This window comes from Prionailurus bengalensis, chromosome A2 (genome assembly GCF_016509475.1).
Source record: "Prionailurus bengalensis isolate Pbe53 chromosome A2, Fcat_Pben_1.1_paternal_pri, whole genome shotgun sequence".
Lineage (NCBI taxonomy): Eukaryota > Metazoa > Chordata > Mammalia > Carnivora > Felidae > Prionailurus > Prionailurus bengalensis.
Window position 1 is genome coordinate 30,857,278 of NC_057348.1, and position 13,660 is coordinate 30,870,937.

Below are 13,660 nucleotides of genomic sequence, written 5' to 3' on the forward strand. Positions count from 1 at the left end.
TTATAAAAATTCAGATTCCGAGCTCTTACTCCAGACCTGCTGAATCAGAGCCCCTGAGGGTTGGAGGACAGAAAGCAGTTCTAAGCAATATTTATGACCTCCTCAAATTTGAAAATCCAGGAGTATTGCTATGCCCTTTTCCTGATGACCTTCACATTTTTAAAAATGAAAATATACCTTACTTTTTGCATTACAATGTTAATACATACTCACATCTATGTAAGACCTGCCTGTCTCATTTCACCTAGATCTCTGCCGTGCTTACCTAGCATGGGCCTGTCACAGAGTGAAAGCTCAGTAGATATTAGTCAAATGAGTGAATGCTCATTATAGAAACTAGAATGCAAGGGTTTTTGGTGATTGAGTGACTCACACCTTCGTGTGAATAAATTTGTCAACTTTTTTCCTCTAAGGAAGGAGGGACAGATGCAATAATAGAACACGGGCAGCCAGAGGGAAAGAACTGACAAAAATGGAATAAGGATCAGTCTTGCCAGCTACAAGATTATCCATCTGTAAAATGAGGATATAGGGAGCACCTGATGTTTCGGCCTGCCTGGTGTTGGTTATTTTGCCATTGGATACTCATGCTGATATTCCTTTAGGAAACCACTCCACCCCCATTCACAGTCCATAGTGCTTGCTTGTGAGGGTATGACTTAGACCTGGCCAACCATCTTGTTGCATCTGCCCACAGGTGATTGACTCGGGAATGAATCTGTGATCCAACTGAGATTGGATCTTACATTAGGATTTAATCCGGGTAAGAAATAAAAGAGACGCTTTCTCAAATGTATAGACAAGAGATGCTAAACGCCTTTTGGCTGGGCTCAGGTGATAGCATATAGGCCTGTAATGGGTGGTGGCCATCATTGTCACCACATGGGCGAGAGGCTGCTTAAGACTGAAATCAAAAGAGAAGGAAGGAGAACCAAGAGATGGAGAGAGACAGAGTCATAAGGACATTGTTGAAGCTCCTGGATCCAGCCTTGCCTGAAGCTCTTATAACTGGCATGCCTGGCCATTTACACGAGGCAACTTTGGTTTTATTTTTGTCACCTGAAACAAGAAGAGTCTTGACTGGAAAGGAGAACCTGAAACTAAATGCTCCAAGGAGGATTACCAGATTACCATTGAATGGTTTTAGCTGTCTTTGAAAGAGTTGAGCCTGAGCCCTTTCTCTACTACTTTCTATCTGGATGAAACTTGAACTATTATTTAGTGGTTGTAGTCCTCAATTTTCTTAATATAGGGAACTTGGAATATTGTTTACATCATTGTGTTGTGAGGATTACATGCATGTTGCAGCCTTGAAGGTGCAAACAAATGGTACAGTTATTCGTTAAAGTTCTTTCATATGGATTTTTCTCACTTTAGGAATCCCTTGGTTGTATCTAAGAAAGACATGCTTAATAACTCCAACATCCTCCATTCACTATTATTGCTGGTGAATTGACCACATGGAAGGGTAATTTTTTTTTTTCTAAAAGTATTCAATACGTTGGATAAGTTCTTTTTCTCCTCACTTCCAGGTTATGTGAGGCCGGCAGAGAAGCTTGTGGCCTCTTGCAAAGTAATGTTCAATATGATGAAATAGGGAAAGTATGGGGTTGAAGATTGTGGCAGATTGTATTTTCCAAAAATCAACACAACAGTGTCTCCCTTCCCACATGTTCTTTAGCATTGTGACTTTGTTGCTCTCATCAAGAGGTAGCATCTAACTCACATTGCTTGCTTGTGAAGGTCTGGGCATTTGTTAACTAACTGGGCATTTATTAGTGACTCACTTGCACAGAGGAAGCAATGCCATATGATTGTCAAATATGAGTCTGATGACTTGAGAGATTGCTTGTTCTCTAGATGCCCCTAACTGGAAGACTACTCTCAGTACCGAAATGCCATGATGTGAGAAACCTGAGTTACATGCAGAGTCCACACGTAGGCGTTCTGGTCCATGGTACCACCTGAGACCAGACTTTGATTAATTCCAGCCCAAGTGCTAGGTATGTGCATGAAGACACTGTTAGATGATTCCAGCCTTTACACAACACAGTCATCCCCTAGCCCCAAATATTCTTAACTGGGATCCTAAATGTTGTAAGCAGACAAGAGCTGCCCTTGCTATGCCCTTTCCAAATTCCTGACGCATGGAATCTGCTGTTGTTTTATACTACTCAATTTTGATATGGTTGCTAATTATTAGCAATAGATAGCTAGAACATAGGAATAGTATGGCCATCAAGGAGCATTCTTGAGGGTTGAAGATACAATATTCACTGGGCCAAAGCTCTGTCCAACAGGACATGTATACAGTGGCAAAAAAATTAAATAAACAAACAAATGGAAAACAAACGGACAAAACCCATCAGAATAGAGCTTGGAAGCTTAGGTTGCTAGATTTGAAAGTATGTTTGAGGATCATCATACAGACTCTCTTGCTTATAGAAGAGAAAAATACCCGAAGAGTCAGTGTTGCAATGGAAAGAGCTCCTGTTCAAGAGCAAAGACATCTAAATCTGTACTTCCATGCAGGACATAACAAGCAAAGGTGGATAGCATAGCTCGAGCCCTGAAGTCAGCCAAACCTGGGCTCACATCTTTCCTTCAACCCTATACTTGAGCAAACTTTAACAAGCCTCTTCACTAGCCAAAGCTTCACTTCCCCCACCTACCGAATGGAGACACCAATACCTACTTCATAGAAGATACTTTCAGGATTAAATTAGATGAAAGAGCACTTAATCTATTGCCTGTAATGCGACAGTAAGCATTCTATGTCTTAACCACTACGTGAAAAGAATTAAATATTACACGCAAAGCTCCTTTCCACATTCTAACACACGAGGTAACTCTCAATAAATATAAAAACACTACTCCACAGGAAAGCATAATAAGAGTTGCAGCTATTATGGATTAATATGCACATTGTGCCCAAGTTCTTTAAAATAATTATGTCCCTTAATGATCACCACAAGGCTGTGTGTCGGGTACCATTACTTCCCGTTTCAAAGGAGGAAACTGAGGCATTACAAGTGTGGGTACTGTGCTTCAGGTCACACAGAGTTTAAATGGTAATCAGACTCCAGCTCTTAATCACTCTGCCATATCATGTTTCCCTGTTAGAGACACTCCCTTTCATTTTTGAGGTGGGGAGTCTTCTTTTAGGTCAAGTCAGCACCATCTACACTAGCAGCGTGATCCGCGGCCCTGCCAAAATACCAGGTCTCTCAGGGTTACCACACTGAGGTGTAGACAAGCGACTCCCTTAATGTACGCAACAGACTGGCTGAAAGGAATGGAGACGTAACTGAACACAGAATGAAGACGGATTTATCTTGGTGCCCCATGGGTGATTCAGCATTTCCAAGGTGAATTTAATATGGGAAACGTTGCCAGTTCCTGCTCATTGAAGACCTGGTGCCTGAGGCCAAAACCACTTAAGTGACTCAGGAAAATCTGTCCTTACCATTTTGCGTTGGGTATGGCTTCTAGGGATGGAATTGGTCTCTTGCTTTGATCTTTGGCTCAGGCCGGCAAATATCTCAAATGGTTTTGTTTGTTTTTAAAAAATTTTTTTTAATGTTTATTTATTTTTGAGAGGGAGAGACACACAGAGTGTGAGCAGGGGAGGGGCAGAGAGAGAGAGAGGGAGACGCAGAATCCGAAGCGGGCTCCAGGCCCTGAGCTGTCAGCACAGAGCCCGACGCGGGGCCCGAACCCGCACGAGCTGTGAGATCATGACCTGAGCTGAAGTCGGACACCCAACCGGCTAAGCCACCCAGGAGCCCCTCAAATGTGTTTTTGAAGGATTCTCAGGCTATAGTCCACTTCCTAACCAAGAGGTGAGGGAGTCAAAAATATTGACCAGACTTGCCCTGCCTGCTCAAAGTGTGACCCGTGAACTATTGGCATCAGTATCTCCTGAGAGCTTTTCAGACACACAGAATTTCAAGGCCCTGCCCCAGACCCACTGACTCAGAATTCGCATTTTAACAAGATCCTTATGTGATTCATATACACGCTGAGATTTGAAAAGCACTGTTTTAGACACATATTTATTGAAAACCTCCTATGTCATATACTTTTCTAAGCTTTAAGGAGGTTGATCAACTTTCTGGAGTCATGGGAGACACTGTACAGGAATCAAATAAAAAAATCATTCCAATTCTTAATAAGTATTATGAGGAAAATAAGAGTCACTGAAGCTTCTGGGAAACTTGATTTAGCACCATCAGGAAAGGCTACTTCAAAGATCTGAAAGCTAAATGAATAGAAGAGGCGGCCGTGAAAAGCAAGAAGGAAGGATGCTTCAGGCTGAGAGGGCAAAGGCAAGTGCAAAGACCAGAATGAATCTGGAGTGTCCTAAGAACCGAGGAAAATCAGAAGAGTGAGTGACAGCAAAAGTCACAAGAGATAGGTCTTCATTCAAATGAATGCACACTAAGTGCTAGGAAATGTCCTAGGGGCTGGAAACACTGCAATCAACAAAACAAAGGTCTTGTCCTCTGGAAGGTCATGTCCTAGTGACCGAACCAGGTAAGTAAGAAACAAACGTGAATAACTAAATGCAGGATATGGACATAGGGAGTTATGGAAAGAATCTTATCGTAGGGAAGGTCTTGGCAAACTATGGCCCATGGGCCAAGTCCTGATGGCCACCTGTTTTTGTCAATAAAATTTCATTGGAACACAGCCATAGTTGTGAACTTACACATTTTCTAGGGCTGTTTTCCTACAACAATGATAAAGTTGAGTAGTTGGCACAGAGATGGGATGGTCTCCAAAGTCTGACATACTCACCCTCTGGCTCTTCACAGAAGAAGTTTGCAGGCCTCTGTCTTAAGGGATAGATCAGGGGTGGGTTGAGGGGATGGCTCCCTGAGACGATGATTGAGCAAAAAGGTAAGCAGGACCCTTGAGGAGTCTGAGTTTTAGGCACCACAGGATGCCATCGGATAGTTTTCAACAGGAGAGAAAATGATCGAATACATCTTTTCAAAAGCTCACTGGCAGTCCATGGCATTCCAGCCTCGTTGGATTTTTGCCAATTTTCAGTCACCAAAAGCACCTGGAGAGGACAGCTGAGGTGTTTTCCATTTGATGTTGGCTCTGTCTCGGTGATACGGATTTTTGGCCAGAGTAATAGCCAAAAGATGCCTAATGCAGAGGAGACAGTCCCCTTTCCCAGCCTTGCATTTTATCATAGCATTATGATTAATAAGGGCTTTGTACGATTCCTTATGAGTGACTGATTTGGAACAATTCTTTGAAGGGGATGTAGTAATTTAGCCCTGTTGCATGTCTACAGAGAAACAAAGCTGCCTTATTTTTAGCTTAATGCCACGATTACTTTTGGATGTGTCTTGGCTGCATTTATTCATTCATCTATTCAACAAATATATATCGAGTGCCTATTATGGACAAGGCCCTGCATTTGGCAGGGGAGATGAAAGGCCTACCTTAGAAAGGTCTTAACTGAAGACACAGCTCTCCGAGAAATCACCAGGCGAGTATCACATTCAAAGGGAGGCTCTCTAAAAGGATTAGAGCTTTGATATTAAAAAGAGGAGGTTGAAAGGGGATATAATTGAAACCATTCCAATCCTGAAGGGCATGGACTCCTTCAGCAAATCCAGAAATATTAAAATGAGGGTCACATAACAGGATAAGATGCTAAGCATTTAGCATCTTATGTAGCACATAGTATTTTTGTTTATGTAGCACATAGTATTTTTCAAGTCCTAGAAAGTAGATTAATTTAACCCTCACAATAATTATCAGTAATGTTATTACTTTAAGAATAATAAAAAACAGAGACAGACAGAGCTTGAAGTAGCTTTTCCAAGATCACCCAGCTTCTAGTGGTGCAGCCAGGACTGGAAACCAGGGGTGTTTGACCCCCAGGCTGATAAGGCACATTATTCATTTAGTTGCTCATATCCTAGGGAATATTGCTAGATTCACGAAAAGATCTGGGGGGGCACGGGGAAGGAAACTGGAAGTATTGTACCTTTGCCTTTTACAGTTGATTGTAAGGAAGACGGGGATCATCTTTTACAGCTTTTTGTTCTTGGCACTTTTAACAGGGAACGTGTCCTGGCCCAGAGTAGAAATCTTTATACTGTGTGGCAAAAAAAGTTAGCAGTATGTGAATCACCCTGTTCTGTGGCTCAGAACTGAAAATCCAAGCAGTGAAATTTTTCCTCTAGACCCAGTCTAAAGGCAATCGAAGGTTACAGGCCAAATCTAAGTTTATTATTCACAAGAAGTAATGTATAAAAGCATCAACAGATGAAGACAGCTTGAGAAGCTAATGAATAACAGTGCTAGCTAAAATGTATTGAATGGTTAATAGGAGGTTGGTATTGTGCTAAACACATTATGCACATTATGTGCAAAACTCTCATGAGTTCATTATTACCATTATGCCTGAGACGAAGGAACTAAGGATCAGGGGTGTTGTTCATCTAAGTCTTAGGTGACAGAATGAGGACTTACACCCACCTATGTGTGAATGGAAACAAAGCTTACGCACTCTCTACTAGGCTAGCGCAGTTTTCTACGCTGCTGACAGCATATTCCATCCACGGACATATACCGATGTGAGTTTTTAACCTTTAATTCAAGTGACCTGCCGGATTCTTGGCAGGGCAGCCAAGAAGAAACACAAACGAAGGTGGCTAATCTCTCTGATGTGCAACTCATGATCGATAGCTCCTGATATGCCTTCAGCTGTAAACTGGAGCCATGCTGACCTTTCTATCAGGGACTTGGGAAATGAGTCAGCCCAAATTACGCTCCAGAGGAGGCAATGCCCATTGCAACTCCAGATAGAGCAAGACATAAATAGGAAAAGCAGACTGATTAATTCTAGCCATACCATTTGTTAGTGATGAGTCATGTTACGGACCACAGGGAGAGAAGGGACAGAGGCTTTCATTACCCTGCAATAAATCAGCCACTGTAAAGTCTATCTCTCTAGAACTCCCTTCACTGGGGTTTTATGCTATGGAGGTAGTGACAGAGTTCAAATGATTGGCTGATTGATCCATCCATTCATATATCTGTCCAGGAAATATTTATTAAGTCTAACTATGTTCTAACTTGATATTCCATTTCATCCAAGTCTGTGGCCCTAGAAGTGTGGTCCTCCGATCAGCAGCATCAGCATCACCTGGGAACTTGTTAAGAATACGAATCCTGGGTCCTCCTAGACAATCAGAAAATGTGGGTGGGCTCCTGCAATCTGTGTTTAAGAAGCCCTTCAGTTGATTAGGATAGGTACTAAATCACTAATCTAGGCAACCCTTATCCCCTAACCCCCCTTTCTCTCTAGTCCTGACTGGACTTTGAAAGCAGGATCCTGTTTCTCTCCATCCCTGCTGGGTCTCTAGTGCCTAGCACAAGACAAAGCACATTCTACGCCCTTAAAAATATATGCTAAATGGATGAATGAACAAAGGTATAAAGATATATACATGTAGGGTACCCTGTGTTTGATCCCATCCAGTTTCAAAATTTATGAAGAAGAGACCCAAGATTATAAAGTTGGAAGGTCTTAGTCAAGATCTCAAAAAAAAATCTCAGCACATCAGGGTCACAAGTACTAAGTGAATGTCAACCAAGGGGATATAAATGACTTTACTCCATATTCTTCCTTTTTTTCTCTTTTGGAGTTGGACATCATGACCTAGCTCTTTTTCAGAGAAAATCACCAAGACATAAAAACTTTAGAATAAGTTATCTTTGCCATGATTTATGATTATACGAAGGACTCTGACATGGAGCTGCTACCCACCTGTTTGCCATTCATCTCTACTGAGGACAGAGCAAGAGATAATGTACTTTAGAATAAGAGAAAATAATCTTAGAGAAGAAAAAAAAACCCTTCTAACCTTGGGGGAAAAAAGTATAGGTTTTTTTCAGGAGGCTCTTATTCATTCACTCATTTATTGACTCATTCATGCAACAATATTTGCTGAGCATCTAACTATGAGCCAGACATTGTGCACGCTGCTGGAGACACATCAGTGAATAAGACAAATAATTACAAACATGGGTTAGTTTCGAGCAGACTAAGTGCTATAAAGAAAATTATATGATTCTGTGAAAGTTATTCATATGGATACCTAAACTATTCTGGAAGGGTAAAGGCACGCCTTGGAAAGTAACATATAGTCTGGGACCTGAATGGGTAAGTAGGAATCAGTGAACTAATAAGAACTTCTTTCCTGGAAACATTATAAGTGCTCTTATCAGGATGGTTTATCTAGATTAGGGGGAAGGTATAGGCAGAAAATAATTTGTGCCCAAGGGAGAAGTCATTGGTAACTTCTCAGGGCCCTTTTCTACCTGACTATTTAGATTTTCTGGTTACAGCAGTCAGAGAGAATGTAAACTAAAGGCAGGATCCAGGCCAAGGGTAGGTCATCTTTTGTTTGTTTATGAAGGCAAACTTTGGCATAATGACCATGATCAAATAATCAATGACCACGTTCTTAAAAGACAGTGTGCTGTGAAAGATAAAGATGACTGGCTTTGACTTTCTATGTCAGCTGGTGCCTTGGTTATTGGAAGAACCTGAGGACAAAGATTTGCTCATGGAGAAATATTCTGAAAATGCAAAGTCTGTATTCTGCAGAAACATCGCTTTTTACTTGTTTGTTTGTTTGTTTGTTTGTTTGTTTGTTTCAAAGTGAGAGTGTGGTGAGACGCAGAAGAAATAATAGAAGAATGGGGAGTTTAATTTTCACACACTGATTGCAAAAGACAGACCAAGAAAATGAGGATTATCAAAATTTATGCTCAGGAAAGCATGTGGTGTTGACTGGGAATGGGACCATCCCACTGGGCACGGGAATGATCCCTATGCCAGTTACAAAGAAAACATCTTGTGGGTGCAGCTCAGTTTGTTATGATACATACTCTGTTAACCTGGGGTCAAATAGTACCCAATACAATCCTGCATTATTACTATCTCTTGCAATTGAGTCTGCCCATGCTATGGTCATGTCCTGTGCACTAGCACTGTAATTATTCAGGAAGATCATGAGGATATTTGTTGCAGCTGTAATTACTAACAACTTTACCTTGCAATGCACATAAGTGAATCTTATTGTCAAGTGGCAGGCTGAAGTTAATAGATGAGAAAACATTTAGCTTCTTGAAGGCAAGGATGGTGGCTTCTTCCTATTTGTATCTTTTGTACCCAGAGTGCTTGACACTTTGCAGCTAGAGAGTTGGGAAAGGAAGGCTTGGATAGGTGGGTCTGGGGAGGGAAGGAAGAAAGAGACGGAGGAAACCTACTATGAACTCTAGACAGGTGGTTTTCAACTCTGGCTATGTACTAGAATCATACAGAGAGACTAGTATTTGTATTTATTTTTACTGAATATTACGTGCACAAAGAGAAGTGTCCACATCATTAGCATACAGCTTGAGGGATGCACATCAAGAAACAGACCCCTATTAGCATCTCAGAAGCTCCTTCTATGCCCCTTAGCATAGTCATAATGCATGTCATTACCCCTGACAAAGGGTAAACAGTTTCCAGACTTCTAACACTATAGATGAAACATTTAAAATAAATCCTTTATTGTGAAAACAAAACAAAACAAACCCACTATAGATGAGTTTGGGCTATTTTTGACATTCATATAATTAGAATAATCAGAATATAATCTTTAGTTTCTGGCTTCTTTTACTCAACATTATGTGTGAGATTTCTCCATACCATGTGGACGATTAGTATGTTGATTCTCACTGTTTATAGTGTTCGTTTGTGTGAATATAAAGTTTATCCATTCCACTCTTGCTGGACAATTGGTTCCTCTTCTGCTTTGAACTATGTTAAATAGTGCTGCTGTGAACATTTTTGGACATGTCTTTTGGTGTATGTAGGGAAGTTTTAGTTGGGATATATTTCTGTTGGGAGTGGAATTCTGTTGGGAAACATCACAGGGCATTTGCATGTTCAGCTTTAGTAGATGCCCATCTGTAGTGTGCAAGAATTCTAGTTCCTCCATATCTTCCTCTATACTTGGTATTGAGTGTCAGTCATTTCCACCATTTTAATGGGTATGTAATCATATTGCTTTGTGGTTTTAAGGTGCATTTCCCTGATAATTAATAGAGTACTTTTTCCTGGTCATTCATAGAACTGCTGTTTTAAAGTTACTACTCTAGTCTTATACCCAATTTCCTACTGAATTTTGTCTTATTCTGTTGGGTTTGTGGGAGTTCTTAATACATTCTGGATATGAAGCTCTGTTGGATTTGTGTTTTGTAAATATCTTCCCCCACTATAGGGCCTTCTTTTAACATTTCTTAATGTTGTGTTTTGATGGACAGAAGTTCTTAATTTTAATAAAGACTGATTTATCAAATATTTATTTATAGTGTTTTTAGTGTCAGTTCATGAAATTTTTACTTGTTCTATGTACATAAATATATTTTCTTACTTTTTTCTTCTGGAAGTTTTACTATTCTATTTTCTTTATTTAGCTATGCAATCCACTTGGGATTAGCATTTGCATACAGCATGAGGTTAGAGTCAAGATATATATATATATATACATAGATAGATAGATAGATATAAATATAGATATATAGATATAGATATATAGATATAGATATAGATAGATATATAGATATATAGATATTTTTTTCTATTGGGGTGTCCAGTCGACCCAGCTTAATTTACCTTTCCCAATCATAACAGTCTTTCTTTGTCATAAATGAGGTGACTATATACGTCTGGGTCTGTTTCTGGACTCTTTTTCCTGGTCTATCTTTCTATTTGTGTATCCTTGCACCAATATCACACTGACTTAACTATTATAGGTTCATAATAGGTCTTGCTATCTGAGTGTAAGTCCTACAGATTTATTCTTATTTAAGACACTCTTGGGGCACCTTGGTAGCTCAGTCAGTGGAGCATTTGACTTCGGCTAAGGTCATGATCTCATGGTTTATGGGTTTGAGCCCCACATCGGGCTCTGTGCTAACAGCCCAGAGCCTGGAGCTTTCTTTGGATTCTATGTCTCCATCTCTCTCTCTGCCCCTTCCCTGCTCACACTCTGTCTCTCTCTCAAAAGTAAATAATAAAAATAAAACTTAAAAAAAAAAGATACTCTTGGTTACATGTGACTTATTAGCATTAATTTGTTGGTTTCTACCAAAACAAACCTGCTGGGGTTCTGATTCGGATTGCATTGAATTGATTGGTTTAGAATTGACAACTTTAGAATATTGTCTTCTTCCCACTCATGTACATGATATATTTACCTAAGTCTTCTTTTACAGCATTTTATAGTTTTCAGTAGTAAATAGTCTTGCACATCTTTTGTTAGATTTCTTCTTTGCTATTTGGTACATGTTGATACTATTGCAAATGGCACCTGTTCAGCTTTTTAAAAATGCTGATGCTTAGACTAAACTGTTTAGAGATTCTGATATAATTCATCTGGGATGAGGCCTCAGTTTTAGTGATCTACACAGCCAAGTTTGAGTCTAACTTTTTGCTTGCTCTTGGAAAATCAGTAAACCATTTGAGCAGTCATTTTATTATTTGAAAACATGGGATAAGAATATCAGCCTTATTCTGTGGTTATAATTTGATGCCAAATGTAAAATTCAGATGCATAATTAATTTGACCTAGATATTTTATTCTTCTAAGGGTAGATGGTAAGATTGATTTTATTTACAAAATACAGTCAAACCACACTAATTGAATGTTGATTTGATCACATTATCGTAGGGCCTAAGAGCTCTTAAGAGTGAAAGTAGGAGTCATCAAGATGATGTAATTATTTCCCTTAGACAGAGGAGAAGCCTCCACTATTTCATTCAGAAACTGCTTGTTCATACATTCAAAACCATTCTAACAAGCTTAGTCACCTAGCTTCCCAGACTTCAACTGACGGGAGAAGCAAGAAGGACAGAATAGAAGACAAGACTACAAGAAATAAGACCATAAGCATCAGAAAAAGTGACTGTGAAGAACAGCAAAGATAGATGAACTCAAAGAAGAACAGGCTGGAACCATTCAGTTCAAGTTTGGGGGCGGGGGGAGGAAGAAGAGAGTTACACTGGAGAGCATTATTTTGTTATGCACAGTCTTGTAACTAATTACCATCATTTAAGCCCCAAAGCAGCATAAAAATGCTGTGCGCTTTTTATAAGATGGCAGGGAAAATGGATAATATATTTTTAAAAAATTGTGTCCATCAACTGATGAGTGGATAAATTGTTTATATACACATGGCAATCAGAAAGAATGAAATATGGCCTTTTGTAGCAACGTGGAAGGAACTGGAGAGTGTTATGCTAAGTGAAATAAGTCATACAGAGAAAGACAGATACTGTATGTTTTCACTCTTATGTGGATCCTAAGAAACTTAACAGAAGACCATGGGGCAGGGGAGGGAGAAAAAGAAAGAGAGGGAGGGAGCCAAACCATAAGAGACTCTTAAAAACTGAGAACGAACTGAGGGTTGATGGGGGGAGGGAGGGAGGGGAGAGTGGGTGATGGGTATTGAGGAGGGCACCTGTTGGGATGAGCACTGGGTGTTGTATGGAAACCAATTTGACAATAAATTTCATATTAAAAGAAAAAATAAACTTCAGATGTTTGAAATTTAAAATAAATAAATAAATAAATAAAAATAAATAAAAAAATTTTAAAACAATGCTTAAAATAAAATTTTAGCATTTCTGCCATCTGAAAAGATACTTCTTTTCATCTTTTTGAAATATTAGACTAATGTTATTTTTACTTACCACCTCTCTGTGGGTAAAGAGGTAAGCAATTATAAATCTTTTTCATTGCACTCCCACCTTATGGGAAAATGCTATTAATTACCATCTGCCCGGCTCTGTCATGAGGCTGGCACACATCTAAAGTCTCCCCTGAAAGAGTGAGTGTCCCAGATTTAACCCTGTCTTTATAACCGTATTTGTCATTTAAATAGTTTAGAGCTAATGGTGTTACAATCTTGCCTGACTCACACATTCGATTTCCCTATGTTGCCTTCAGGAGCAAATTTAGAAACAGAATATTTCCATGGGAAACTGAATTATTTCTCCCTGGAATTGCATTTCGCCAATTCTTGCTCCAATATCTCTGTACCAAATACCAAAATAGAATGATCAATACTGCATTTTATCTGTGAAATTAGATCCTATGAAACCATTACTCAGCACAAAAGAAGCCCGAGCACATGTTTACTCACAGTGAAGCCAACCAACCCCAGATAAGTATCCGCCAAACATCTGGGAAAAGTCTAGGGATCTGGGTGGCAGATGTTGCCTTCTGACCACAAACAAGCAAAATACTGTAGGAGCTAGACCTTTGAGTGTTTCTCTACCTGAACTCAGCAAACATCGATTCAGTCAACAAACATTTATGCAGGTACCTGCTTTGTGTCAGCTGCTGGAGACATCTGGTCGACTGAATCATGTCTCTGACCTAAAGGCCTATGAGCTGGTGACCCAACAACTTACCATATTGTTAAATTTCTCCAGTGTTAGTATTACAGGGAAATTTACACAACATTGGAGCTGCTCTATTTTCTGACAGAAAGATGCCTAAGGCATTAGGAAAGCTGAGACGTGCTTCAACAAAAGGCCAACTTAGCCATCATTTGGTTTGGCCAGTGA